Source organism: Notamacropus eugenii, chromosome 7, assembly GCF_028372415.1.
Source record: "Notamacropus eugenii isolate mMacEug1 chromosome 7, mMacEug1.pri_v2, whole genome shotgun sequence".
NCBI classification, from domain to species: Eukaryota; Metazoa; Chordata; class Mammalia; order Diprotodontia; family Macropodidae; genus Notamacropus; species Notamacropus eugenii.
In genome coordinates this window covers 287,832-315,684 of record NC_092878.1, presented here as the reverse complement: position 1 = coordinate 315,684, position 27,853 = coordinate 287,832, and the positions used below count along the sequence as shown (strand labels likewise).

At 41.2% G+C, this 27,853-nt stretch overlaps 1 long non-coding RNA gene across 1 annotated transcript; it reads left to right on the top strand.

The window, feature by feature from the left end:
* The first annotated feature begins 696 nt into the window (after positions 1-696).
* LOC140514806 (uncharacterized) lies at positions 697-27,123 on the top strand. Its single transcript, XR_011970738.1, has 5 exons — positions 697-1,554; positions 1,824-1,984; positions 3,179-3,404; positions 16,479-16,612; positions 20,203-27,123. It is a non-coding gene; the product is annotated as an uncharacterized lncRNA (long non-coding RNA).
* Positions 27,124-27,853: the final 730 nt, after the last annotated feature.

Here is a 27,853-nt window from a genome sequence, read left to right as displayed (position 1 = left end):
CCATTCCAGAAGAACAGACTGAACAGGGAGGTTGACTTGGGTTTGGATCCTGCAAAGTTATGGCCATCTCTGAGTGATGCCCCTCTTCTCTTCTGCAGGAACTGCTGCCAGTCAAGTATGATTCTCTACATCCAGTTGTCCATTCTGGCCTCCACTGCCTTTATCAGATGTTGTTCTCCAATGTAGCTGTTCCTCAGCCCAGGGCTTTGCAGGGTTATCAGATGTCCTGGACAATCCATCCACTAAGAGTGTAACCGAGGTGTCAGCTCTCTCCCCAGATCGCAGCCACCCATGTTATTCACCACATCCCCCATCACAGAGAAACTCCTTCCCTTCTGGCCTACTCTGTAAACCAGCTCTAAACAGGGCCTTTGACCCCCAGTTCTAGACGTCCTTAGTCAGTGAAACCTGCATCTCAGCCCCCAATGATGGAAGTTGTGAACCCAGCAGAGGGGGAGGGTGTTCAGTCTCCCCATCGTGACACCTCAGATAACCGTTTTGAAACCATCTTCGGTTTCCGTAGTCAGAAGGCATGAAACTCCCTCTCTCTCCCCTACCAGTCTTCCATGCTGAGCTTCATGGCTAATGTGACATCAAGAAAACTCCATTCCCCTTGGGCTCACTTGCCCAAGAAGACTGGAGGTTCTAGGCTGAACTCGGGTCTTCTCAGAATTCTTTTCCTAACTGAATCTCTGAACTTTTTACTGGACAAAGCAGCTCTGAGCTCTGCTGGGTCCTGTGGATCTATCCATCCAAAGTCAACAAACTGACGCCAACAAACCAATTTCCACTCTTTGAAGATATCACCTAGAGGAAGTCTATCTCCCCAAGCTTATTCTGTTTCCATTTGAGACACTGGCACCCACTGGGAGCCTTTGTGATCCACTAAAGGTGTCAGAGGAGCCCAGGACACCCAAATTCATTTCAGAAGGGATGTAACTAGGAACTCGACAGAACAGACAGGGCTCAGGAAGACCCAAGAGGAAGAACTGTGAGCTCCTCTATGTGTCCCAGGCCTGCAGAAAACAGTGGAAGCTCCAGTAAAAAGTCTGAAGCCTGTGCTCTGAGTAAGGGTGTGTTGGGGCACCTGAACCCACCTGGGTGCCAAAGGGCCAATACTGGAAGTAACCTGGAACAATACCCAACTGACTTCTGCCTTTGCTGGCTTATTCCAGTCGTCAAGAATGTGGCACATTTCAGAATCCATGAGATGTCAGGTGGGGGTCTAGGCTGCTAGAGCATCCCAGCTCAGAGCACCCATAGGCCCTTTGATCCCTGAGTGGAAATTTCTGGTGCCTCAGGGGAGTGCAGAAGCAGGGGCTATAAATCATGTCAGACAAACAAAGAGCAAAAGTAGACCTGGCCACAAGAAGAGATCACCAGGAAGACCGCACTAGACTTAAAGGTATCATAGCCAGTGAAATTATGTGAACTCAGTATACAGGTACTGGCTGGCTTGGCACCTAAGTATTTAAAGAAAAAGCTAATCAGAAACACGGGGAAAAGCAATGAATAAATCTATAATGGATGGGGATCTCCCTTTGTGGAGCTCAGGTAAGGCATCTCCCAGGGACCTGGTTCCAACCTGGTGCTCCATTGCTAGCTAAGCACCATCTTCTCCTCCCAACCCAATCCATCAACCTATTTTTAAAGTTTCATCTCAAAAGTGATTTTTTTTAGCTTTCCCTTTAATCCTCAGGCCTGATGAGGCTGAGAGATGCAGATGTTAGCTGCTCTGCCCATCCTTGGGTTATGGGTTTATCCCAGGAGGATCCTGGCTCCCCCAGTCACATCTTCTAATGTATTTTCATGATTTGCCCCAGGGGAACAACACCATGGGTTACCCGCAGATGACTGTGATGACATTCACTGATGTACAGGTGCAGGAACTCCAGCTGTCAAAGGGAACATCATCCCACTCTGCAGTAAACAACCAAATGATGGCTAACATGTATTAAGCACCTACTGTGTGCCACTCATTGGGGTAAGTGCTTTACAGTTCTTATCTCATTTGATCCTTACAGCCACCCTCGGAAGGACATGCTATTATGGCCTCCATTTTACAGAGGAGGAAAACAAGACAAATAGAGGTGAACACATTTGCTACTAAGTAGTGTCTGAGGCTGGATTTGAACTCAGGTCTTCTAGATTCCAGGCCCTCCTAGCAGCCCTGAATTCCATCACTTCCAACACACAATTGTTACACAATCCAAAGCCTAGATAGTAACACAACATACACTGTATAGCACTTTGTGTGCACGTATACCAGTGGTGCTCTCATGCTGTGCATTTTAGCCTGTACAAAAAAAGCACCTTCATATAAAGACAACATCTTGAATATATAAAGACAAGCACACTGCAAATGTATAAGTCCACATTTTCTGGTAATAAGCTGTGGCTTCCTATACCACCTTCCTAGCTGCATATCAGTACTTGGCACCATGATAACTCCTTGGTCACCACTTGTCCAACTTTTCTGGGAACAGCCTGAATAGACAGACCCTGCCCCCAGCCCCCTGGCCTTGGGGATAGAACTCTGGTGATTCTGCATGCTGGCACCACCTCTGTGAGTCACCTCTGCTTCTTGGAGCCTCCTCTTCTGGAATAGGAAGAAATAGACCTCCCCATAGCCATGTAAACACAGGCCTACTGGACTGGAGCATTATTGGGTGAGATCTTAGCACTTTGCTAGGCACACATGCTCCAGCAGTTCATCATCTGCATCTTCTTCCTCACACCATCTCAGGCAGCCAGGGTTACCATGGAGAAAGAGCTGGCCCTGTAGTCAGAAAGATCTGAGTTCAAATCCTGCCTCAGACGCTTCCTAGAAGGGTAACCCTGGGCAAGTCACTTCACTGCTGCCCTCCACATAATGTAACCTACTTATCAAAGTTGTTGTGAGGATCAAATGAGGTCATGGACACGTGTAACATGTAAACTTTGAGGTGCTATGACTATCATGGCTAAGGAGGGTTGCTCTTGTTTAAAGAGATGAGCAGGCCCTTAAGATGCTTGTCCTCTCACTCACCTGTGATGACAACCTCAGCAGGGGGCGCTGTCTCATCCCAGTTTTTACAACTTGCTGCCACTCTGAGAGCTCCCTCAGTAAAATGTCCTTGTCTGGGAGGACGGATTTACGCCATTAAAGAGGCTATTTCTCTTCCTTTATATCTTCCAGTTGGAGACTCCAAAGCCTTTGGGAAGGAAAAACTCAAGAGAATCAGACAGATGGTCTAGGTGATCCTCAGCCCTGATGGAGAAAAGTAAACTTCCTAAGGCCATTTTCCAAGAACTCAAGATCCACATCAGGAAAGTGTTCCAGGACAGTGCACCCAGTGACAGATGCTAGAAAAAAATGATGAAATAATTTATTGTAAAGACTAATTACTGAGAGAAGAAAGTATGTAAGTCCACCCTCATCTATTCACATTCAGATGACGTCCAAAGGGAAGATGCTAAAAAGGGAGGGCAAGAATCATTTATAGAGTACTACTGCATGCTGTGCATTCTCTGTGCTCGGGGCCCTTATAAATATTATCTCAGATGATCCGCATAAGACCCCTGCAAGGTTGTTTTTATCCCCATAATAATTTTTAAGCTATTATTATCTCCATTTTACAATTGAGGAAATAGAAGTAAATAGATTAAGTGACTTGTCCAGGGTCACACAGCTAGAGTGTCTGAAGCCAGATGTGCCGCTTAATCATCTCTAAAAAAAAAATTTTCAAATAATTAACATAATCAATATAAAGGGCCACATTACACTTCTTTAAAAACACACACAAGCTCACACACTTCCTCTACTGTTTGCTGAGACACTCACAAGAAAAGTATTTGAAATTAACAAATTGGCTTCAATATTATTTATGGTTTTAAAAAAAGGATGGGGAAGGCTGAATAGGGTGGGAGAAATAGGATGTTGGACTTTACCACATTAATCTTGAAGCAACAATACGTTTAAAGTATCCATATTCTCCTGCTGAAACAGCCCCATTGGAAAATCAGTGTCTGTGCTTCCCATAACGTCAGTAGGCACTTACCTAAATCTCCAAGATGATGTGAGGCCCCTTCAAACCTAGATCTAAGATTCCATGTTTAGAGCCTTCCAGGTCACATGAACAACAAGTTGGTGGCCTAGACATTTTCTCTGATCCCCAGAACCTCTCAGACTTCTCCAAAACAGACTTCTCCAATCTCTTTGTACCAGAGGAAAAAAAAACTCCACTTCTGTCCATGATCTAGGACACCCGAATCCAAAATAAGGGGAGAAAGTACCCAGGCATTGATTTTGAGCTCACTCACTCTTCTACCTCCTAAACTAGAACACCCAAAGACACAACACAGGTTTGCATCAGAACTTACCCCTGAACCTTCCCCTTCCTTCTTTCCAGTGCCATGGAAATACTCAGGCAGTGCTGGCAGCTTGATCATAGCTCTTCAGGAGCAAAAATATTCCCAGTGACTGTATCCCAGAAGCACCAATGCTGCAGTTTTCTGACCTGCAGCCTCTGGACTGCCAGCGTTGGACCAGAGAGCTGAGGAACTCAGGGAGCAAGACAGGTCACCAGGGCATGACACTGTGCATGGGCAGATGGGGAGTGCTATGCAGCACTCCCATCAAACCTGAGGGAAGAGCCTAGCACTCAACTGACCTCCCAAAAGTCAGAGGCCAAGACCTAGGCTGGTGAACCATGAATTGCCAAGGGTGGCAGGAGGCCAAGACACTTTGAGATCCAGCTCCCAAAGAAATTACAATCAAAGGGGATAAAGTCAGAAGTGAGAGCTAAGAAAAATAGGCAGGGAATCAAGATTGAAAGTACCAAAGAAAATACTAGGAAGAATGAATCTCAAAGACCCTGATAGAATCAGAGAACGTTTAGGGTTAGATCAATCAATAAGAAAACCAGTAACAACAGAAGGAAATGTGGCCTCCAGATCTAGTAAATGAGTTCAGGCTTCAATGAATAAATACTGCAGATTGAAGGGAAACAATTCAATCCTTGAGACAGAGAACTCTGGGAAATTTTAGGAGTACACGGCTCCTGAGGGGTTTAAAAGAGAAAGAAGAATTGTGAGAGCAGAACTGATATCTTCCAAAGCAAAAATAATGATGAGCGTAATAGAAACATTTGAATCTGCCATGGCAAGTCTCCAAAGAAACAAAAGAGAGAACCATTGAGGGGGAAAGCAAAAAAAAAAGTTTGTTGGGGAGGACAAGCCAGCAGAAGAAAAGCCAAACCCAAGAAAATTAAGGTACAACATACAGATCTCAAAGACAGGATGGTGAGTCTCCACCAGAATATAACAGGACAAAAACCAATGTCATAACCAGGAAAATATAACTATGGAGAGAGCTTCCAAGAACTTCTGAATCTAGAAAATGAAGCTTCAATCCAAAAACTTCCCAGATCACCTCCAGAACAAAACCCAACTGCAAACTCCAGACACAAAGCAGTTTAAGTGAACAAATTTAGAAAGCACACGTTCTGCAGCCATCAGGAAAAAAAAAAACCTTGACATGCCAAGAAAAGGACATTTCTACATCCCAGGGCAACACATCCTGCAAGTCTGAGCTTAGCCACACAGGACAAAAGACCCATGTTCAATAAGAAAGAAGAGATAGAAGCATGTTTAGAAAGAAAACTAGAGCTGAGAAGACTCTTTGCTTCTTGAACACCCCAGACAAAAGAAATGCTAGAGGAGTGAGTAAACACAGGAGGCAAAGACTGGAATGGCAACAGAGGGGCCAGAAAAGAGGTTTCAGAGACAGGAGTGATGGCAGAAATCTGGTAAACATAACACTGAAGAGGTAGACAGGGAGCCTTCTGGACAGAACATGGGACTACCTACTTTCTGCTGAATGCTTCTTCTGTGGGACCATAATACAACGTGGAATGTTGTATGTACAAGGTGAGGATGGAGCAGGGGGATGGAAAGAAGGGAGTGGTGCCCCAGAGTCAAATCAAGGGTTAGCAAGGAGGGTAAGGTGACCTCAGTGATCTCAAACAGAAAAGAGCAACCAGAGGGTGGGTAGGGAGAAGGGAAAAGGCTAACAAAGGAAGGAGAGAGGCCTTGGGACTTCACTGAAGAAAACTCCTATGGGTAAAGGGAGATGAGGACCCAGTATTGGATGAGGCCAGAGGGGAACTGGGGGCCTGAAAAGCCTATTTGTCCTGGGAGGAGAGAGTTGGAACCTTTGGGGGTGATTGGCACAGGGAAGAGTGGGAGAGCTTGGGCATAGGAGATGTCTGGACAAAAGTTGAGGGAAAAAGGGTCAACAAGAGAAGGTATAGACCTGTAGTGGAGGAGGGACTTACCAGGGTGTGTCCTCCCTGACAGTTGCAATCATTGGCATGGTTTTAAGAGAGAGGCACAATGGAAAAGGGGATTCCCCCAGGGTAAGCTGTATAAAGTAGAGGCAGAAAGTAGAGAGGGCAGAGTCCAGAAAGGAGACTTAGGAAACTTTAATTGAATAAAGAATATAGAGAAAAGAGAGAGCAGAGGATGAAGGGTCATGAATCAGAGAGAAAAATAAAAACCTATCTCATAACTTTAATTGGGAATGGATTTAAACAATACAATGAAAAAAGTGACAGTGGATAAGAAAAGAAAACTCTGAGGGGGCAGAGAGAAGATGGTAGAGTAGAAAGGTGCACATACTCTATCTCCTCCCTCACGTCCATAAAATACATGTAAAAAATGACTCTAAACAAATTCTAGAGCAGCAGAAGCCACAAAATGACAGAGTGAAAGAGATTTCCAGCCCAAGGTAGTCTGAAAAGGTTGACAGGAAGGGTCTATTGTACAGATTGCCATGCAGAGTGCAGCCCACAGAGCCCAGCCCATCCTTGCCCACAGGCTGGAAGGAACAGGAGCAGAGGAACAAGCCTCAGGGGTGGAATCCCCAGCAGCAGCAGCAGTTTTGAGATCCCTCAACTCACAAAAACAAACAAAGCTTCAAAGATCAGTGAGAAAGCTTTTTCAATAGGGTGAGACTAGGGTCCTCCCCTAGCCCCAGATGGTGGCAGGAGCAGCAGCAGCAGCAGCAGTGTCCATCTTTGGATCCCTCCGCCTAAAGCCCCTGGGGGAATTGAGCCACTGATCAGAGTCTCAGCCCTGTATGGTGGCATGGGGGTGAGGAAGAGTGCTGGCTGTCATGGTTGAGCTGGTGGAGGCTCTGGAAAGGGAGTTTTACTTGCAGATCCTCAGCAGAGAACCTTTGGTAGCTCCCAGACCAGAGCACAGGCCAGAAGAGGAGTAAACTTGTCTCCCTTGATTGTGCCACCATGGAGGAACTGAGAGTATGCCCTCCTCTTGACAAAGGACTCAAAAGTCAAGTAACTGGCTGGGAAAATGCCCCCCAAAAGTAAAACTTTAGAAGGTTATTTTCTTGATGAATAGGTATTTTCTTCCATCCCTTCTGATGAGGAATAACAATGCTTACCATCAGAAGCCTCCAAGAGGAATAGGCAATGGTCTCAGGCCATGGAAGAGCTCAAAAAGGATTTTGAAAATCAATTAAAAGAGGTGGAGGAAAGATTGGGAAGATAAATGAAAGCAATGCAAGAAAATCATGAAAAGCGATTCAACAGTTTGCTAAAGGAGACCCTCCAAAATGCTGAGGAGAATAATACCTTTGAAAATAGTCTAACAAAATTGGAAAAAGAAGTCCAAAAAGCCAATGAGGAGAAGAATGCTTTAAAAACCAGAATTAGCCAAATGGAAAGGGAGGTTCAAAAGCTCACTGAAGAAAATAGTTCTTTAAAAATTAGAATGGAGCTGATAGAAGTTAATGACTTTATGAGAAGCCAAGAAATTACAAAAGAAAATGAAAGAATGAAAAAAGAGAAGATAATGTGAAATATCTCATTGGAAAAACAACTGACCTGGAAAATAGATCCAGGGGAGAACTTAAAAATTATGGGACTACCTGAAAGCATCCAAATTCTTAGAGGAGAAATTAAAGGAGTTACAGGAAGAGATAGACAGCAAAAGTATAGTAGTGGGGGACCTCAGCCTCCCCCTCTCTGAACTTGAATAAACATAATAAACAAGAAAGAAGTTAAAGAGGTGACTAAAACTCTGGATAAGGTAGACATGATAGATCTCTGGAGAAAATTGAATGGGGGTAGAAAGGTACAGTGGTACATGGCATGTATACAAAAATTGACCATGTACTAAACCATAAAAACCTCACAATCCAGTACAGAAAGGCAGAGATAGTCAAAGCATCCTTCTCAGATCATAATGCAATAAAAATTACATGTAATAAAAGGCCATGGAAAGATAGACCAAAAATTAATTGGAAACTAAATAATCCTAAAGAATGAGTGGGTTAAACAACAAATCATAGAAACAATCAACAACTTCATTCAAGAGAATGACAATAATGAGACAACCTACCAAATCTTATGGGATCCTGCAAAAGCAGTTCTTAGGGGAAGTTTTATATCTTTGAATGCCTGCATGAATAAAATAGAGAAAGAGGAGATCAATGACTTGGGCATGCAGCTGAAAAAGCTAGAAAAAGAACGAATTAAAATCCGCAAGTAAATACTAAAGAAGAAATACTGAAAACCAAAGGAGAAACTAATAAAATTGAAATTAAGAAAACTGTTAAAGTAATAAATAAAACTGAGTTGGTTTTATGAAAAAACCAATAAAGTTAATAAGCCTTTGGTCAATTTGATTTAAAAAAATAAAGAATAAAACGAAATTACCAATATCAAAAAGGAAGAGGGTGAACTCACCTCCAATGAAGAGGAAATTAAAACAATAATTAGAAATTACTGAGCCCAACTTAATGCCCATAAATTCGAGAATATAAATGAGATGGATGATTATTTTAAAACATATAAATTGCTCAGATTAAAAAAAGAGCAAGTTGAATATTTAAATAACCCCATCTCAGAAAAAGAAGTTGAACAAGCTATCAGTGAACTTCCTGGGAAAAATCTCCAGGGCAAGATAGATTCACAAGTGAATTCTATGAAACATTTCAAGAAAAGTTCATTCCAATACTTTATTGGAATATACTATTTGGGAAAAATGGAGAAGGAGTCCTTCCAAATTATTTTATGATACAAATATGGTTTTGGGTTTTTATCCTAAATCAGGAAGAGCCAAAACAGAGAAAAAAATATATAGACCAATTTCTCTAAGGAATATAGATGCAAAAATTTTAAATAAGATTTTAGCAAAAAGAATACAGCAACTTACCATGAGAATAATACATCATGATCCAGCAGGATTTATAACAGATGCAGGGCTGGTTCAATATTAGGAAAACTATTAGCATTATTGATCATATCAACAGGAAAACTAACAGAAACCACATGGTTATCTCAATAGATGCAGAAAAGGTTCTGACAAAATAAAATACCCATTCTTATTGAAAACACCCGAGAGCACAGGAATAAATGAAAATTTCCATAAAATAGTAAGCAGGACCTACCTAAAACCTTCAGCAAACATTATATGCAATGAGGATAAGCTAGATGCATTTCCAATAAGGGCAGGGGTGAAACAAGTATGTCCATTATCACCACTATTATTCAGTATGGTACTAGAAATTTTAGCTATAGAAATAAGAGAAGAAAAAGAAGTCGAAGGAATTAGAATAGACAAAGAAGAAACTAAGTTTTCCCTCTTTGGAGATGAAAAGATGATATACTTAGAGAATCACAGAGAATCAAGTAAAAATCTACTTGAAATAATAAACAACTTTGGTAAAGTTGCAGGTTACAAAATAAACCCACATAAATCTTCTGCATTTCTATATATTAGTAACAAAGCCCAACATCAAGAGGTAGAAAGAGAAATCCCATTTAAAGCTACACTAGACCCTATAAAATATTTGGGAGTCTACCTGTCAAAACAAACCCAGGGACTATATGAACACAATTACAAAACACTTTTCACACAAATAAAGTGATATCTAAGTGGAAAAAGATCACTTGCTTGTGGGAAGGCTGAGCCAATATAATAAAAATGACAATTCTACCTAAATTAATTTACTTATTCAGTGCCATACCAATTAAACTATCAGATAATTATTTCCTAGAGCTAGAAACAATAATATCAAAATTTATCTGAAAGAACAAAATGTCCAGAATATCCAGGGAACTAATGAAAAGTAATGCTAGGGAAGGTGGCCTAGCTCTACCAGATCTCATATTGTATTATAAAGCAGAAATTATCAAAACCACTTGGTACTGGCTAAGAAACAGAAGGGTAGACCAGTGGAATATGTTAGGTACTCAAGACAAAGCAGTCAATGAATATAGCAATCTACTGTTTGAGAAATTAATGGGCTCATTTCTAAAATAGAGAATTGAGTCAAATCAAAAAGAATGCAACTCATTCTCCAGTTAATAATTGGTCAAAGGATATGAACAGGCAATTTTCAGAGGAAGAAAATAAAGCTATCTATATTCATAAGAAAAATGCTCTAAATCACACTTGTTTAAAAAGAGGCATATCAAAACATCTCTGCCCTGATGTGGTGTCTTAATTTTTTCCATTCACATTTATCAGAAACAATGACTCCTGAGCTGAAAAAAGATGAAAAGAGAAGCTTTCTGTTTTTTTAAATCTACTTGTAACATGGTTATAAAGTCCAGTCTGCTGGGACTGTATTTTCACCAGCTTCATTTGACTGAGGTGATTATTTTGTAATCTGCAACTTTGCCAAAGTTGTTTATTATTTCAAGTAGATTTTTACTTGAATCTATCATCATATCATCGGCAAAGAGTGATAACTTAGTTTTTTCTTTGTCTATTCTAATTCCTTCAATTTCTTTATCTGCTCTTATTGCTACAGCTAACATTTCTAGTACCATACTGAGTAATAGTGGTGATAGTGGACATCCTTTATTCACCCCTGTTGTTGTTGCAAATTTATCTAGTTTGTCTCCATTGCATATAATACTTGTTGAAGGTTTTAGGTAGATCCTCCTTATTATTTTTTGGAAAGTTCCCTTTATTCCTAAGCTCTCCAGTGTTTTTAATAGGAACAGGTGTCTTATTTTGTCAAAAGCTTTTCCCGCATCTATTGAGATAATCATGTGGTTTCTGTTAGTTTTGTTGTTGATGTGATTGATAATGCTAATAGTTTTCCTAATATTGAACCAGCCCTGCATCTGTTATAAATCCTGCTGGATCATGATGTATTATTCTCATGGTAAGTTGCTGTATTCTTTTTGCTAAAATCTTATTTAAAATTTTTGCATCTATATTTTTTAGAGAAATTGGTCTATAATTTTCTTTCTCTGCTTTGGCTCTTCCCAGTTTAGGTATCAAAATCCATATTTGTATCAGAATAAGAATTTGGGAGGGCTTCTTCTTCCCTAATTTTCCCAAATAGTCTATATAATATTGGAATTAACTTTTCTTTAAATGTTTCATAGAATTCACTTGTGAATCCATCCTGCCCTGGAGATTTTTTCCTAGGGATTTCTTTGATGGCTTGTTCAATTTCTTTTTCTCAGATGAGGTTAAATATTTAACTTCCTCTTCTGTTATTCTGAGCAACATCTATTTTTTAAAATACTCACCCATCTCATTTAGATTGTTGAATTTATGGGCATAAAGTTGGGCAAAGTAATTTCTAATTATTGTATTAATTTCCTTCTCTTTGGATGTGAGTTCACCCCTTTCATTTTTGATATTTGTAATTTGGTTTTATTTCTTATTTTCCTCAAATTGACCAAAGGTTTATAAATTTTATGTTTTTTCATAAAACCAACTATTAGTTTTATTTATTAATTCAATAGTTTTCTTAATTTCAACCTTATAGATCTCTCCTTTGGTGTTGAATATTTCTAATTTGGTATTTACTTTGAGATTTTCAACAGCTGGATGCCCAAGTCTTTGATCTCCTCTTTCTCTATTTTATTCTTGCAGATGTTCTATGATATAAAGCTTCTCCTAAGAACTGCTTTTGCAGTATCCCATAAGATTTGGTAGGTTGTCTCATTATTGTCGTTCTCTTGAACGAAGTTGTTGATTGTTTCTATGATCTGTTGTTTAACCGACTCCTTCTTTAGGATTAGATTATTGAATTTTCAATTAATTTTTAGTTTATCTTTCCCATGGCCTTTTATTACATATAATTTTTATTGCATTATGATCTGAGAAGGATGCATTCACTATCTCTGCCTTTCTGCACTGGATTGTGAGGTTTTTATACCCTAGAGCATGGTCAATTTTTCTATATTTGCCATCTACTGCTGAGAAAAATATATATTCATTTCTGTCCCCATTCGGTTTTCTCCAGAGATCTATCATATCTACCTTACCAAGAGTTTTATTCACCTCCTTAACTTTTTTCTTTTTTATTTTAAGGTTAAATTTATCACGTTCATAGTGGGGGAGTTTGAGGTACCCCATTAGTATAGTTTTTCTTTCTATTTCTTCCTGCAACTCCCCCAACCACTCCTCTAAGAATTTGAATGCTATACCACTTGGAGCATACATGTTTAGTAATGATATTGCTTCATAGTCTATGGTGCCTTTTAGTAGGATATAGTTTCCTTCCTTATCTCTTTTGATTAGATCTTTTTTCTGCTTTTGCTTTATCTGAGATTAGGATTGTTACCCCTGCTTTTCTTACATCAGCTGACGCATAATATGTACTGCTCCAGCCTTTTACCTTTACCCTGTGTGTATCTGACTGTTTCAAATGTGTTCCTTGTAAACAACATATTGTTGGATTATGGCTTTTAATCCATTCTCCTATCCATCTTCATTTTATGGGAGAGTTCATTCCATTCACATTTACAGTTGTGATTACAATCTGTCTTTCCCTCCATCCTCTTTCTCACTGCTTGTGCTTTTAGTTCTCCTGTCTCCTTTCCCCTCCTCAATAGAGTTTTTCACTTTTGACCACCACCTTCTGGAGTCTTCCCTTCCTTTTTTCAGCCCCCCTCCCCCTTATTCCCCTTTCCCCTTACTACTTTTTCCCTCCCTTTTAACTTCCCCTCTCCTTTCTTCCCCCTTCCCCTCCTACTGCCTCTGGAGCTAGTTAGATTTATATACTTAATTAAGTTCATTGTTCCCTCCTTGAACCAAATCAGATGGTAGTACCTCTCAAACAATGCTCATCTCCCTCCCCTCTTTCCCTCTACTATAATTTTGTACTTCTTCCTGTGATGTAATTTGTCATTTCCTGCTTCCTCCTTTTCATATCTCCTGTTACAATTCCTTCACATGCTTGAATCACATTTTTATCATCACATCATTTACTTTATACCCATTCCCTCTATCTTTGTATATCGCCTTTATAGTTTATAATAGATGTACAATTCTCACTATTAACAAGTATCATCTTCTCTTACAGTAATCAATTTGCCCAAACTGAGTAACAAGTTTTTCTTTTCCCCTGTTTACCCTTTTTATGCCTCTCTAGAGACACGTATTTGAAGATGGAATTTTGTACTGAGTTCTGGTCTTTTGGTCAGAAAGATCTGGAAATCCCTCATTTCGTTGAATGTCCATCTCCTTTCCTGAAATGTCATGCTGAACTTTGCTGGGTAATTGGACCTTGGTTGTAGTCCCAGTTCCTTTGCCTTATGGAATATCATATTCCAATTCCTTCGATCTTTTAATGTAGAAGCTGAAAAGTCCTGTATGATCCTGACTGTAGCTCCTCGATATTTGAATGGTTTCTTTCTGGCTGCCTGTATAGTATTTTCTCCTTCACTTTATAGTCCTGGAATTTGGCAAGAATATTTCTTGGTGTTTTTAGTTCCAGATCCCTTTCAGGAGGTGAACAGTGGATTCTTTCGATTACTATTTTACCCTCTGGATCTAAGACTTCTGGGTAGTTTTCCTTGATGATTTCTTGGAAGATGTTCAGACTCCTTTTTTCATCATGCCTTTCTGGTAAGCCAATAATTCTTAAATTTTCTTTCCTGTATCTATTTTCCAGATCAGTTGTTTTTCCACTTAAACATTTTACATTTTCGTCTATCTTCTCCTTGTTACATCTTGTTTGACTGATTTTTGATGTTTCATAGAGTCATTAGTTTCTACTTACCCAATTCTAATTTTTATTACATTGTTTCTACAGTTAACTTTTGCATATCCTTTTCCATCTGTCCAATTATTCAATTTAAGGAATTATTTTCTCCAGTTAGTTTTTTTATTTCCTTTTCCATTTGTCCAATTTTCCCAGTTAGGTTTTGTGCTTCCTTTTCCATTTGTTCAATTTTCTTTCTTAAAAAGCTTTTATCTTTATAGAATTCTTTTTTCATACTTTTAAAATCATTGGCCAGTTTTCCTTCTATTTCCTTCTTCAGCTGTTCCAAGAGTGCTCTTTGTGTTTGCGACCAGTTCATAGTCCCTTCTGAAGTTTTAGATGGGAGTACAGTCTCAATACTGACTTCTTTGTTTTGGTTCTTGTCTCCATAGAAAGATTCTATGGTTTCTTGCTTCCTCCTTTGCTTCTTGTTCATGAAGGTGAGGCTTTGTGTGTTGTGGCCTCTGGTTCTTTCAGTTAGAAGCTGGAAAACCTGGTGTTGAGCTGCTGGTGTGAGAGAGCAAAGGGCAGGTGCCTTTTTTTCTTTTTTTTTTTTGTGTTTCCCTGGATTATCCCTGGGGCCAGTTTGTTAAGTGTGGGGGAAGGGTGGTCTGATCACAAGAGATCTCCTCAGCTGAGCTAGAGCAAAGGCAAACTCAGGACTTGGTGATCCTGGCTGCTCTATTGTCTCCCCATTTCCCCTAGAGTGCTGAGGCATGCCTGGGTCCTAGTGCATGTTTCCACCCCCCTGGGGCTCCTCTCCTTCTGGTTTGCCTCCACCACAGTAAGAGGAATATTCTTTAGTGATTTTCCTAATTTCATGTGCTATGAGACTGTTTGCCCCTTCTGTTGATCCTACTGATTCAGGATTTTTCTGGGGAAAAATTTTATGGTTCTTTCAAGGTCGATAAAGGGAGAGGGAGGGAGCATTTACCTATCACTCTGCCATTTGTCTCCCAGGAGTTCAAGTAAGTGACTTACAGACATTTAATCTGTAGGCTGAAAGTCTTAGGAGCAGCTGTGGTTGATTCCTGGGGCTCAATGGCTGTCACTTGCTTGGCTCCCGCTGGTCTCCTGCCCTGGGCTGCCACTCTGGTGTCCTGCCCCCGGGGGGTTTCCTGCTTGGCCTGCTGCGTGGGCTCACCCCTGGAACAAATCCTTCCTGTTGACCTTCCAGTCTGTCCTGGTCCGTGAATCTGCCACAGTCTGTCTTCTATTGGATTCTGCACCTCCAAAATTTGGTCAGATTCTCTTTTTAGAGATATTTGCAGGAGTTTGTCTAAGAGCTTAAGTCAGTAGTTGCTCTCACTCTGCCATCTTGACTCCATCCCTATATACAAGATTTTCTAGCAGCAGACTTAAATATGGCAATGAGACAGAAGAACAAAACAGATAATTCAAGCAATTTTAAAATTGTATAAGGGTATTTTGCAACAATTACATGATTATATTTTTTACTATTTATAGACATCCAAATGTAGGATGTATATATTTGAAAAATAAAATAAAAGTTACAAAATAAGTGTTTTCTTCTCTGGAGGAAAATAAAGCTTATTCAGATTCAGGGTCATTGCTTCAAAACTGACTGGGTGTTGACGGGGTGGCTCTGTTCCTGTTAGTCAAAGCTAGAGTTTTTGAGTTCCCTAGAAGCAACAGATGGGCAGGTAATGGAGAGGTCCATTAAGGGACATTCCATCGATGAGTCCATGAAGGCATCGATTCTTGCATTGTGATCATGAGTTCTTCCATTTGGCGTTGAAGACTATCCATGTCTTGCCTTTTAAGAAAACGAAACAGGTCAAAGGAATAAATACTGTGTGAAATGAACTCCAGAAACAGCAGAAAGAGCTATAATAATTTTCTACCACAACATTTAAAATTTCAGTTTCCAAAGCAAACAGAAAGCCCTCATTAGCAACTGGATGTGGCTGAATATAAACTTGGGTTCTCAGCCTTATAGTATATATTAACATAAATTTGAGCAAGATCATACAGTTAACCACTTAAAATAGTGAAAGTTTGATGACAATGAAATGGTACATCAAGATGTTTATCTGTTGAAAAGAGGAACATATGATAGGATTAGACCTAAAAACCCCACAACACCCTTATCCTTTCACCAATAACCAAGAGAAAAACAAAAACAGAGAGAAAATAGTTGCATTAAGCCTAATCTATCAACATGTGACATTTTAAAATCACAGATATATTCAAAGGACATACTCATCTCCTATGGGATCAAAGGTGATCTATCAGCAGATAATCAACAATGCATAAATCAAAAATTATCTCTTGAAAACCCCTCAGAAATTCTAGCTTCTCCCTAAAAACCTGCTGGAATAGAGAGAACTGACCACCTCTTGAGGACTCCCATTCCCCTTTGTGTCAGCTTGAAAACTACCATAGGTCCTGCAAATATCCTCTTTACCAAGCTAATCATGACCTCTTCCCTCTCCAGATTAGGTGGCAGGGACTGAAGACCCCTGACCATTGTGATGGCACTTTCCAATTTACCAAGGACCTTCATACTGCCTTTTGGCTGTGCACTGACTGGGACAAAGTACAGAGGAACGAATGCCTTCCCAGGTCTGGGTATGTTCTTTTCTTATTTCAGCAAAGATCATTCTAGCTCTCTTGTCTGCCATATTACACTACTGACTCAACTGGAGCTTGGAGTGCCCTGAAAGGCCAGATTCTTTCAGGTCAATCACTGTCTGATCATACCTTCCCCTGTAGTTTATTAGTGAAGTTGATCTTTTGATCCTTAATTATTTTATCCCTAGTAAACAATTTTATACTCCAAAGAGACCAAAGAAGAAGGAAAGGACAGATAAATGCAAAATATTTATTTTTGTTACAGCAAAGAATTGAAGGCTGAGGGTGTGTCCATCAATTAGAGAATGGGTGAAAACATTATGGTATATGAATGGAAGAGAATATTACTGCACAGTATATAGTTATAAAAGGGATTAAGTGAAATCTAGGAAGACCTACGAGCTGAGAGAGTAAAGCACAATTATATATGATGACAGCAATGTTGTAAAGGAATATTCCTCCAACAGACTTAAGATTCTGGTCAATGCAATGACTAATCAATGACTCCAGAAGAGTAGTAATGAAGCAGGCCTCCATCCTCTTGGTACAGACTACAAGTGCAGAATCATACTATCTTTCGTGATGACAGATATATGATTCCCCCTTATTATCTTAGTCTGTTAGAAGGGGGGGGCAGATTTCTTTCTCTTGGGGGAGGATTAGAAGGAAGAATATAAATACTTGGGATGCAAGTATAACAAGGAGATACTGATGCCAAAAATAAAAAAAAATGAGTTACAAAATACATTTAGAAATATCGAGAGAAAAAGAGAATCAAGTTCAGAAAGGGGACATAGACAAAGAAGTCTACGTAGGCCCCATAAATTAAACATATACTTTAAAATTACCCAAACTACATATAATAGAGATTCATGGTTTCATATACAATTCTCTTTTCCCTCTTTTCTATTTTACGTTGACAGACAGTCATATTGGTTGATGTTTTTGAAGTTCATAATTAAAGAGACCAAAACCAATTTCATCTTACTAGATTTGACCTAATAATTTTAGCATGTGAGATCTTTGGCATCCTGACTATTATAATTACTGTTTTTGAAAAGCATCCCATCTATGCCTTTATTTAAGTAGCTGATATATGACAGCTCTTTGAATCTTGTCTTTTATCTCCTAAGTCTATCTGAAAGTATTACCTTCTAGCCACAATCACTTGTTTTGGAAGGGCCTGCATGGGAAGCTTGGTCAAATGATTTGCTAAAATCTAGGTAAATGGTAACTCCAGCATTCCCCTTTCTGAGCAGTCTAATGACCTTTAGAAGAGGGGTGATGAAATGAGCTGGGTGTGGCTTTGGAAAAGCTGGCACCAGCTGCTGGCACCTCCTGATTTTCTAGCAGTTTTCTAGCCACCCCTTTAATAACATGATCTATAATTTCTCAGCAACAGAGATCACCCTCCTTATTCTCCATGTGCAGACTGCGTTCTCTTCCCTGTTTTGAAGATCAGGACATTCGCCCTCCTTTGGTCCTCTCCTGTGCTCCATGATTTTTCCCAGATCCTTGTTTGTGGCCTCATTGGTGACATCTGCCTTATTTTTCCCAGTACCTTGAGAGTTCAACTGTGCCTGGTGCCCTGAAGTCAACAAAGGCAATCAGGTACCTTTCTTAACTCAGGCATCATCTTGTTAAACAGCTCTTTCTGTTCAAAATTAATTCAGCTTAGTAAAGGAAACAAAATTGCAGTAAGAGGAGCTGCCTCTTTGATCTCAGGTGGATCATTCAGCAGGAGCCTTAGTCCTGACTCTTGTTTCATCTTCCTCTTTTTCCGTAATGAAATGAAATCTTTTTAGAAGTTTAAACTTAAGTTAAAATTTAAATTTAAAAATTCAAGTTTAAATTTAAAATTGAAAGCCTTTTCTTTTGTTCAACCTCCCTCACAATCAAAGATATGCCAATTAAAAGAATTCAAAGGCATCCTCCAAACTGGTCAAAACAAGGAATATTGACCAAATGATATAGGCTGTGACGTTCTGTCTTGTCCAACTCTTCATGACCTCATTTGGCATTTCTTGGAGTGGTTTGCCACTTCACAACATGGCCTACAATGGTCCTGAACTACAGAGGAAGAAAGCCATTGTCAAGTGGTAGTGTGAAGGCAAGCAGGTGAGGGAGAGGGTGACCCAACTGGCTCTACATTTGAGTACTGATTAACAAAGCATCTTTCCTGGAGGCAGAGGTCAGCTGATCGTCTTAACTGGCTTAGCTCTGCTTAGTCTTGCCTTCCTTCATGCGTTCCCCTTGCCTTGGAAGCCTTTCTCTGCAGTCTCTGTGGAGTAGAATCCAAAACTCCTCTGAGAAGAGTCCAATTCAGTCTCCCTTCCTTCGAATCCCTCTAAAACTTAAATATGCCTGTCATTCTCTATTATATGTGTCTTATATACTAGAGTAGATTGTAAGACTCTCCTAAGTTGTATCTCCTGTTCTCATTCCTGGGTGCACACACAGTATGTATCAACAAAGGATGGATGAGTGAAAAACCAAAATCACTTAGAATTGTCCCACTCTGGCTAGGGCTGCCCCATGAGGACAGGTCTCCTGGCTGAGGTTGGAGCAGGCCTGTGCAACCTGTGGCCCTCGGGCCCTGGGGCTGGAAGCAGTGGGCCTAAGGATTTCCTCTGCATACAAAGGATGTTTTCCTGTACATTTGTCAGTGACCAAGCCTGAAATCCTCTGGTGGGTAGCACAGGGCCCATAGGCCGCAGTTTGGGAAGGCCAAGCTCACCCAGTGTTGGGGATCTGTTCAAGGGGAGTTTTGTTCAGGTGTGAGCTGGCAGACAGAGTCCCTGGGTGATCCTGTTCAAGTCAGAAACTTTTGTCATCTTGTGAGAGGTAGTAACTTGCCATGGAGACACAGGGAAGGAAGAGGTTTTTAGGTTGACAGACCCGCTTGTTGGGTGTTTGGCATAAGTGACATGAAAGTATGGTCCCAACATATTTCCTTTTCTTTAACAAATGAAAAACATAAAAGTCCTACCCCAGGTGCTGGAGACAGCTGTGCAGAGTCTGGAGCTTCTCCTTGCTCACAGTGGGCTGGGGATCGAGCAGCTCCTCCAGAAGGGAGGCAGGGACAGGGCAGTCTGGAATTGAAATGGGAGTCACAGGGTTGGAACTGGTCTCTCCATTCAGTTCCTTCTTCTGAAAAACAAAGGTGTTATTCATGTGATTGGTGCCTACCTTTTACAGACAGACAGACAGAGACTGCAGGGGGGAGGGAGGGAGACAGAGAAAATAATGGTACACCGGTGCAAACCCGTTTCCTAATTCTGCATAATGTTACCCTGTTATTGACAGGAGGGCCCCCAAATTCAACAAGTACAATGCCCATGTTTTGATGCCCCCCAAGTAATAGCTAGCATTTATATTGCATTTTCATGTTTGTAAAGCACTTGCAATGTGGGAACTCATGGGGATTATATTAACTTGTAAAACTTATGATCATCAATATAACTCCCCTTAGATATGAACCAGTAGATGAGAGTTTTTCATGAAGGACTTTTGGCATCATAAGCAACTGTTATTTATGCAATGGGTCATCAGGTTTCACCTTTATTTTACTGGTACATTTATTTCAGATGGATGATTTACAGCAATTCTCCTCAAATTTATGAAAGTCCTCTAAAGACATTGCAGGAAGAGCCTATACAGAGTGGGCCTTGGGCGCGCCATGGCCCCAAGCAAATGATGAGTGGAACTTGAGGCATCTGAACAGAGGTATCCAGGAGCAGCTTTCTGGTTTCGGTTATACTCACACCAGTTCTCCTGAGAAGGATAAGGTCCAGAACTTGCCACCTGTTTGGATCCTAACAAACTTTCCATCACAAAGTCTCTTCCTCTTGGGACATTAACTAACTACAAACTGGCAGAGGGAACATGATTCTGCTGGTCAAGGTTCTGCAGCATGACCACAAGGCCTGTCCTGCCCCATGAGGGAGCTCAGGTCAGGGGACATTGCCTTGCTCATCTTGCCTTGCTGTAGCTGAGCTCGAGCTTCTGCCAACTTCTGCTGCAACCGGGACACTTCTCGGCAGTGTTTTCTCTCCTGCGCCCTAGGAATGGAAACAAGAATAACAAGCAAAAATAATGTTTCTATGCTGATCTGCAACTCTTTTTGGCTGTAAAAGTCTCTAAGTCCAGTCTAGAAGTGATGGCACCTCTCATTGTATTGTGCATTTTTGTGAAGGTCATGAATGCAAGACATACATGATGTTCCCAGAGCACTGGGGATTTATGAGAACACAGACTCCAAGAAACAGGAAAGCAGAGATGTCTGATAACTAGATGTTTGTGATGAGCCTGACTGATGATCCTGACCAGGGGCTGTCTACAATGGTCACAGACACCAGATCTGTTTTAAGGGTGATTTACTACACCCTTGCAGGTTACTCTCAAGTGTGCCACTGAGGCATTCTTATGCTGGCATAAACTCGGCCTGTCCCTTATATGAGTTAAAAGCTGTGCTGCCCTAGAAAGTGGCCCAAACTGAATCTGAGCTTCTCCTTCTGATCCTACCCAATAGCCCAGTGCTGGATAGAGATAAAGTCCAAGGGCAAGTATGGTCAAACCAGGAAAGTCTGTATTGGTAATGACCCAGGCATGAAAAGACATTGTGCCCGTGTCTCTAGCTTCTGGACCTTGGGAGATATTGAGATGTATTAATAATAATACCATGAATGGCTACATTTATTAAGTGCCTACCATGTGCCAGGAACTATGCCAAGCACTTTACAATGATCATCTCATTGGATTATCACCACAGCCCTGTTGGAGTAGGTGCTATCAACATCTTCATCTTAAAGTTGAGAAAATTGAGGCAGACAGAGGCTGAAGAGTTGGCACAGTAAGTGCCTGATGCTGGATTTGAACTCTGGTGTTTTGGACCCCAGACAAAGCTTAGTGGGGCAATACTCACAGCAGACTGTGTGTGTCTGCCTGGAGCTCCTTAGCCAGCTGCTCCTTGGCTTGCAGCTCCTTCTTGACTTCACTCAGTTCCAAGGCTGAAGCTTTGAAATGATGGTGGTTGTGTACAGCTTTGACCTTGGTTGCGGCCACCTGTGGCAAGGGGAGGCAAGAGTCAGGCCAAGAAACCTATTAAGGTGCATTTTCTGTGAAATGAACAGGCAAGTAAGCACACCTTTTTACTTCTGGTATAGACAAAAGGGCTTTTCAATAGTACTTGAAAGAGGCTGAGAAGTGGTTTTGCCACTCCCTATGTGTTTCCAGATCATGGCCAAGCCCATGTGGACGTTGGTGAGGGTTGATCTGTGATTCAGAGGTAGCAGGAGCAACCATAGGCACCCGCATCCACCTGAGCACCCTTATACCTGTTCCCTGAGGCTTTGAACTTTGAACTTCTCCTTCTTCAGTGCCCTCTATAACCTCTGAATGAGCTCTTTCACTTTCTGGTCTTCCTCCTGTTTCTTCTGTAGAGCTGCCTGGACCTAGACCACAGGAAGGAAGTGAGGTGGCACATTGTCCTGTCAAGTGTCTGAGAAACCAGTCAGTGTAAAAGCTAGAGCCAATGTAGGGTGACAGCACTGCCACAGCAGGAGACCTTAGGTTGGGGAATGTATGTTCTCCTTGGTACTGACTCCCAGCAGGACACTCTGATATGCCACTTAAAAAACAAGCCACAACATTGTGAGTCTCTGTGAAGAGACTAAGACGCTTTCCCAGAGAAACTAGGTTAAAGTGGACTGCATAGCTTGCAGGATGGGGAGACTTTAGTGCTATTTCTTAGCCTTCTCAAGCAGGAGTGGTCCATATTGGACTCCCTGGCCAAGTCCCTGATAAGTGCAGTATGATTTTTACCAGAGAAAACTCCCAAACAAAGGAAGGCCTTAGGAAAGGCCAAGACAATAGCAACCTCTTCCTTTTTAAGCAAAAACAAACAAAAAGAAGCAAACAAAGAAACAAACCCACGAGTCAGTCATTTTGTTGATTTGGTCCTAGAGGAGAAATCTATGCCTTAAGAAAACCTTTTTGAGTAAAATTACCAATTATACTATAACCTTATGAAACAAGGAAAAATGTTCTCATTTCCACTGTGGAAATTCTGTCTCCACAAGGATAGATAGGAAGAAATAGTAATTCTGTTTCTGGCTGGCTGTCAAATTTTTCTCCTCCCAACTATTCTTAAAGAAAAATGTGTTTTAGCTTTAAGATCCAGGAGAACCGACCCAATAGCATAAGGCTCCAAATACCTGCAGGTTCAGATGTGCTAAATCTGCTTCCCTCTTGATAGATGCCATTTCCATCGTATTCTTTTGCTTGTGAATGGCTGCATTGGCTTGTCCCAAAATCTTCAGCTTTCCCTGCTCATGATCTAATTCCAGAGCCAACTTCTTATTTACATTCTCCAGGTGCTTTATCTGCCTTCTGAAGCCTCTTGGTTCTTGGAGCTGGGGAGAAATCACAATAAAGACTCACTGTGACCTGAGCTGGTTGGGCACTTCAGTGAGTAAAATATTTTGATGAACACTTATCATGCAGAGTAGTGTTCAAGGAAAGAGACTATACCAATGGAATATGTTACAGATGTACAGAAGTGGCATTGGTAGAGTTCTACTCAACACAATACCAGACAATAGTTAGCAGTACTAAAGCATGAGATGGGTGCACAAGATCCCAAGAAACCAGCTTCAACCATCACAAACCCCAATCACTAGCCAGCACATTATTGCAGTCCCCACAGACACCTGTCCATCTTTTCTGCCATCCCCACCCTCCATCCCTGCAGCATCCCTTAACCTCTCCCCCAAGAAAAAACAGAGACGAGCATCTCATCTTCCAGATCTATGACTTTCTCCCTATACTCTTCCAGCTCTTGCCTGGTCAGGGAGATGATTTCCTGGAGCTCCTTCTCCAGCACTATCTTACTGTTACCAATAGTGTGGAGCTCCAATTCCAGGACTTGTATTCGTTCCTGAAGACAGAGGGGGCAGGTTCAATGCTTCTTGCTTCATGAGGGCACATGACAAGAACCACTCAGCATGTTTGCTTCCCTTGAGCAAGTTTTAAGGGGCACCATCTGGTTTTTGGTCACTTACAAAATTTCATAAGAAATACAAACATTTTATTTATTTATTTCCTTAGAGCTTTGTTGAGAAGGGGTTTAACCTTACCCAGATCATGTATATTTTCATACTGAAACACTGTTCCTTTTGTGAGTCACCTCAGACTGCTGGTGCACATGAAAATCTGATAATGCTCTCAAAAGACAAGTAGCACAATCTCACCCCATGTTTCTCTGACCCTATACGTAGCTGTACGTACTAAAATAACAGCAGTAAGAGGAAAGCTGCTTTGCTTACAAAGAAGTAGCTGCCAACGACTGGTCATGTGCCAGAGGCCACATGACCCAAAGAGGTGACATAGTGGCATCCAAGGTGGCCTGTCACCCAAGGCCCCCTGCCCTAGCCTCCCTAGATTCTGCCTCTTCCTCTTAAGCCAATCTCTGCCCTTTGGGAGTGCTGATGCTGTCCGTTCCCCAAGGAAAACTTGTATACATGCTTAAATGTGTTGCTGAGTGAGTCCCTCTCTGCACCCACAGCATGTGTTCTCCCAACAAACACCCACTTCCTCACCTGGCTGCCCTTGACGCCTCTGTCCTGCCTCAGCTGCTCCAAGAGCCCTGAGGTAGTATCTGAGTTCACCTGCAGCTGCTGGGCACTGTGTTCAAATTCCCCCTTGCCTGCAGAGGATGCCTGCAGTGCCACCTGCAGGGCACTCTTCTCATCCTGCAGGCCCTTGATTATGTTGTCTTTGGCTGTCAGGTCTCCCTGGAGTTCTTCCAGTCTGGCCTGCAGCTCCTCGTGGTGGGTCTGCAGCTTGCTGAGGGCCTGCTCCCGGATGTGCAGAGTCTACTGGACCAGGGTGAGCGGTTTCATGAGGTCCAGGTGCTTCTGCTGCAGGGCATCCAACTGCGGGGTTCTCACTGAGGCATAGTCAGCTTTACTTGTGGGAAATAAACACCATAAGCCACCTCCATCCAACACCACAACTCCATTGTTCACTTGTCCCTTTCTTGGACTGCTGTTTGACTTGATAATCATTTAATATCATTTGAACCTCAAAAAAGGGCAAAGCCTGAACTAATCCACCAGAGGGAGCCCTTTGGCTTAACACGTATCTCTTCTCTGCTCTCTGAGTAAACTCCCAGAATGCCCCTTACTGTGTCAACAAGGCAAGGTGAAGTCGACCAGAGCATTCCTGTATTAATGACTACCAAGGACAAGGCTCCTCAACAAAAGGCACAATCTTAAATAGGGGGACTTTCTTATTTTCATATTTTATGGACATGTACTGTGTTATGTCATGTTCATGGTTAAGAAAACATAGATATCCTGGATTGTAATTTCAATTCATACTTTGTCAGCTCTCTTAACTTACTGTACTTACCACATATTCAATTAAAAAAATTCCTTTCTCACATTATGGCTAAACATTTATGGAAATCATAAATGTGAGTCCTGCATCAGGATCATTCTAGCATGTGTTAAAGCCTTCTCATTCTTTTGAGCACACAATCAGAATTCACATTCCTGGTCCTCATACATGCATGTGTGCTAGCTTTGGCCAGCCTGAAGGGAAGAAACAACATGAATTAAATGCCACCTAGCCTGTTTCCATCTTTTAACCCAACTTTCAGGCAAACCACATCTAAAACACAAACCAAAAACAGAAATACTTTTCATGTCATATGAGTACACACCTCATGACTAATTTTCTGGTTTTCTCACACTGTGGTCTTATCAGTGTAGAGAACTGCATGTATATGAGCTAGGTCCAGCTCACTGGGAGTGTGTATTACAGAATTTTCTGGAGAATACAGCAGTGAAGTGACTTCCCCAAGGGCACACAACCAGGAAGTGTCTGGGGTAGGATTTGAACTTAGGTGTTCCTGGGGTAGCTTGGTTGCATGATGCATAGAATCCTGGACTTGGAGTGATGAAGAAATGATTTCATATCTGTCCATACACAAGTCTGCCAGAGGCTGACACCAACATGTAAAGGGCTTTCTTCTCTTTCTCCTGGCACCATGAGGACACAGGTGGACCCTTTGGACTGTGCCCATGCCACCCTCACTACACGACCAAGCCAGCTTCCAGTCACACTTCTTTGGTCTGGATCTATGGGGTAGCTGCTTTCCACTTTTCTACCCTGTTGCTCCCTATGTTTTCAGGCTGTAGAGTCTATTGTGCTCCCTGTACTGCAGCCATACATCAACATGGGCAGAATACTGCCATTCACAAAGGGTTCTTTGTTTCTGGGAGAAAAGGTCCCCAAAACCAACCAATGATATCTAAAGAAAAAAAAACTAAGGGGTAAGAAAAAGGAATGCACTGGGAGAAAGGGAAAGGGAAATGTACAATGAAGAAAATTATCTCACAATAAAGAGGCAAGAAAGAGCTTTTACAGTGGAGAGGAGGACTGGGAAGGTAGCAAACCTTTATCTCAAACCTTCACCTTGAACCTTATTCTTCTCTGAACTGGCTCAAGCAAGGAACAGCATAACAAGGAATAACTCAGTGAGGCATAGAAATCCATCTCACCCTATTTGAAAATAGGAGGCCAAAGGGATAGCAGAAGAAGAAGAGAGAGAGGTGGAGGCAGGAATCAGAAGCAGATCACGTTCAAGGAGGGATAAATGTGACACACCCTCCTAGGAGCTTGGTTATAAAAAGTTGAAGAAAGGGACCTTTTAAATGTTAGAGAAAACACTGGACAAGATGCTGATGGGAGGGATGGACACAGTCTATGTATATAATCAGATTGTTGGGGAAGATAAAGTTCATAATTTGTTATGTTTGGAAAGTTCTTGGGGAAACCCTTATTTGGTGGAGAGATTTTGAAAATCATACAAGATTTAGTACTTTGACATTTGGCATTGAAGTACCACAAATGAGGAAATTGACTCTTAGAATGTTTGTGGTAGAAGAACAGGAAAAGTATCCTTCTCTAATGTCCATTTTTCCATATTTGGGTCACAAAATAGGACAAATAGCATAGGCTTGTGTAAGAAAAATAAAGGTATAAAGGCTGAAGGATAATTTTAAGTTTAAGTGTCAAGATCAATTTTGTAGCCGAATGGACAAAAGATAGAGTATTTCTACATAAAGATGGCAAGAAGTTCCTCTGTTGAAGATGACTTGGATGAACATACAGATCAAAAGTCTGCCTCGGATGGTGTCTCCCCCACCCCTAGACTGCTGTATGAGATGAGACTTCTAAATGTGTAATTTATTGTTTACCTTTTTCTTTTGGGTCTCTATATCTGTCCTTACCAAAGGGACTGCCCCCTTTGATTTGTCAATGCGTTGATCAACCTTTTCTCTTTCCCCCTTTCTGTATTTGTTCAGAATAATCTATACTTACTTAAAGGGGAGATGGATGAAGGGAAGAATCTGTATGGGAAAGAGAGTGAGGAAGCATTCCTCAGAATGCGGATAGATGTGGAAACAAGATTTGAATAAATAAAGGAGGATGGATTCAGAGGAATGATTAAAGTTTTCCTTTCCACAGAAATTATGTAATATATGAAATGAAACCAAAAGGATCCATACAGGCCAGAAAGTCTTTTGACTTGCAACAAATGCAGGAAAATAAACTAATTGTAGAAGGCACTATCGACATCGATTAGTACTACATAATTTTCTAGCAGAGGAAGAGGGAAATTTGAGAGATGTAATGGGGAAATAAGTTCAGAATAGCAATCAATAGAATGGGAGACATAAGGAAGGAGTTATGTTTCACAGAGCAGATAACAGGCAAAGCAAGGGTCCAGCTGGTTTGGAACTTGTTTTGATGTTAGAAAGCAGCTAAGTAGAATAAACCTGAAGAGTAGCTTGGAATTCTCATGAGTAAGAAGCTTACAAACATTGACTTCTCCTCTAGGAAAGCTAAAGGTTCATTTTCATGGTCATAACAACACTTGTAGCAGAAGGGGGAACATGGTATTGGAAATTGTACACCCTGTATTACCCAGTCTATGGGGAGATAGGGGAGGGTCTTTGTAGTCAGGTAAAGGTTTTGAAGGCTTACTTTTGTTTCTGGAGGGTGTTAACTTCACCCCTCCAGAGTGTGAATGAGTTATTTCTCATGTTCCTGCCTCAGAAGCAGGTGTTTGGCTGAGGTCAGAAGCCTTTCATTATCCCAGGGCCCAAATCTCAGCTACCTTAACTTAGCCTAGCCCTCCATTGTCTTATCTCTGGGGAACCTTCAGCT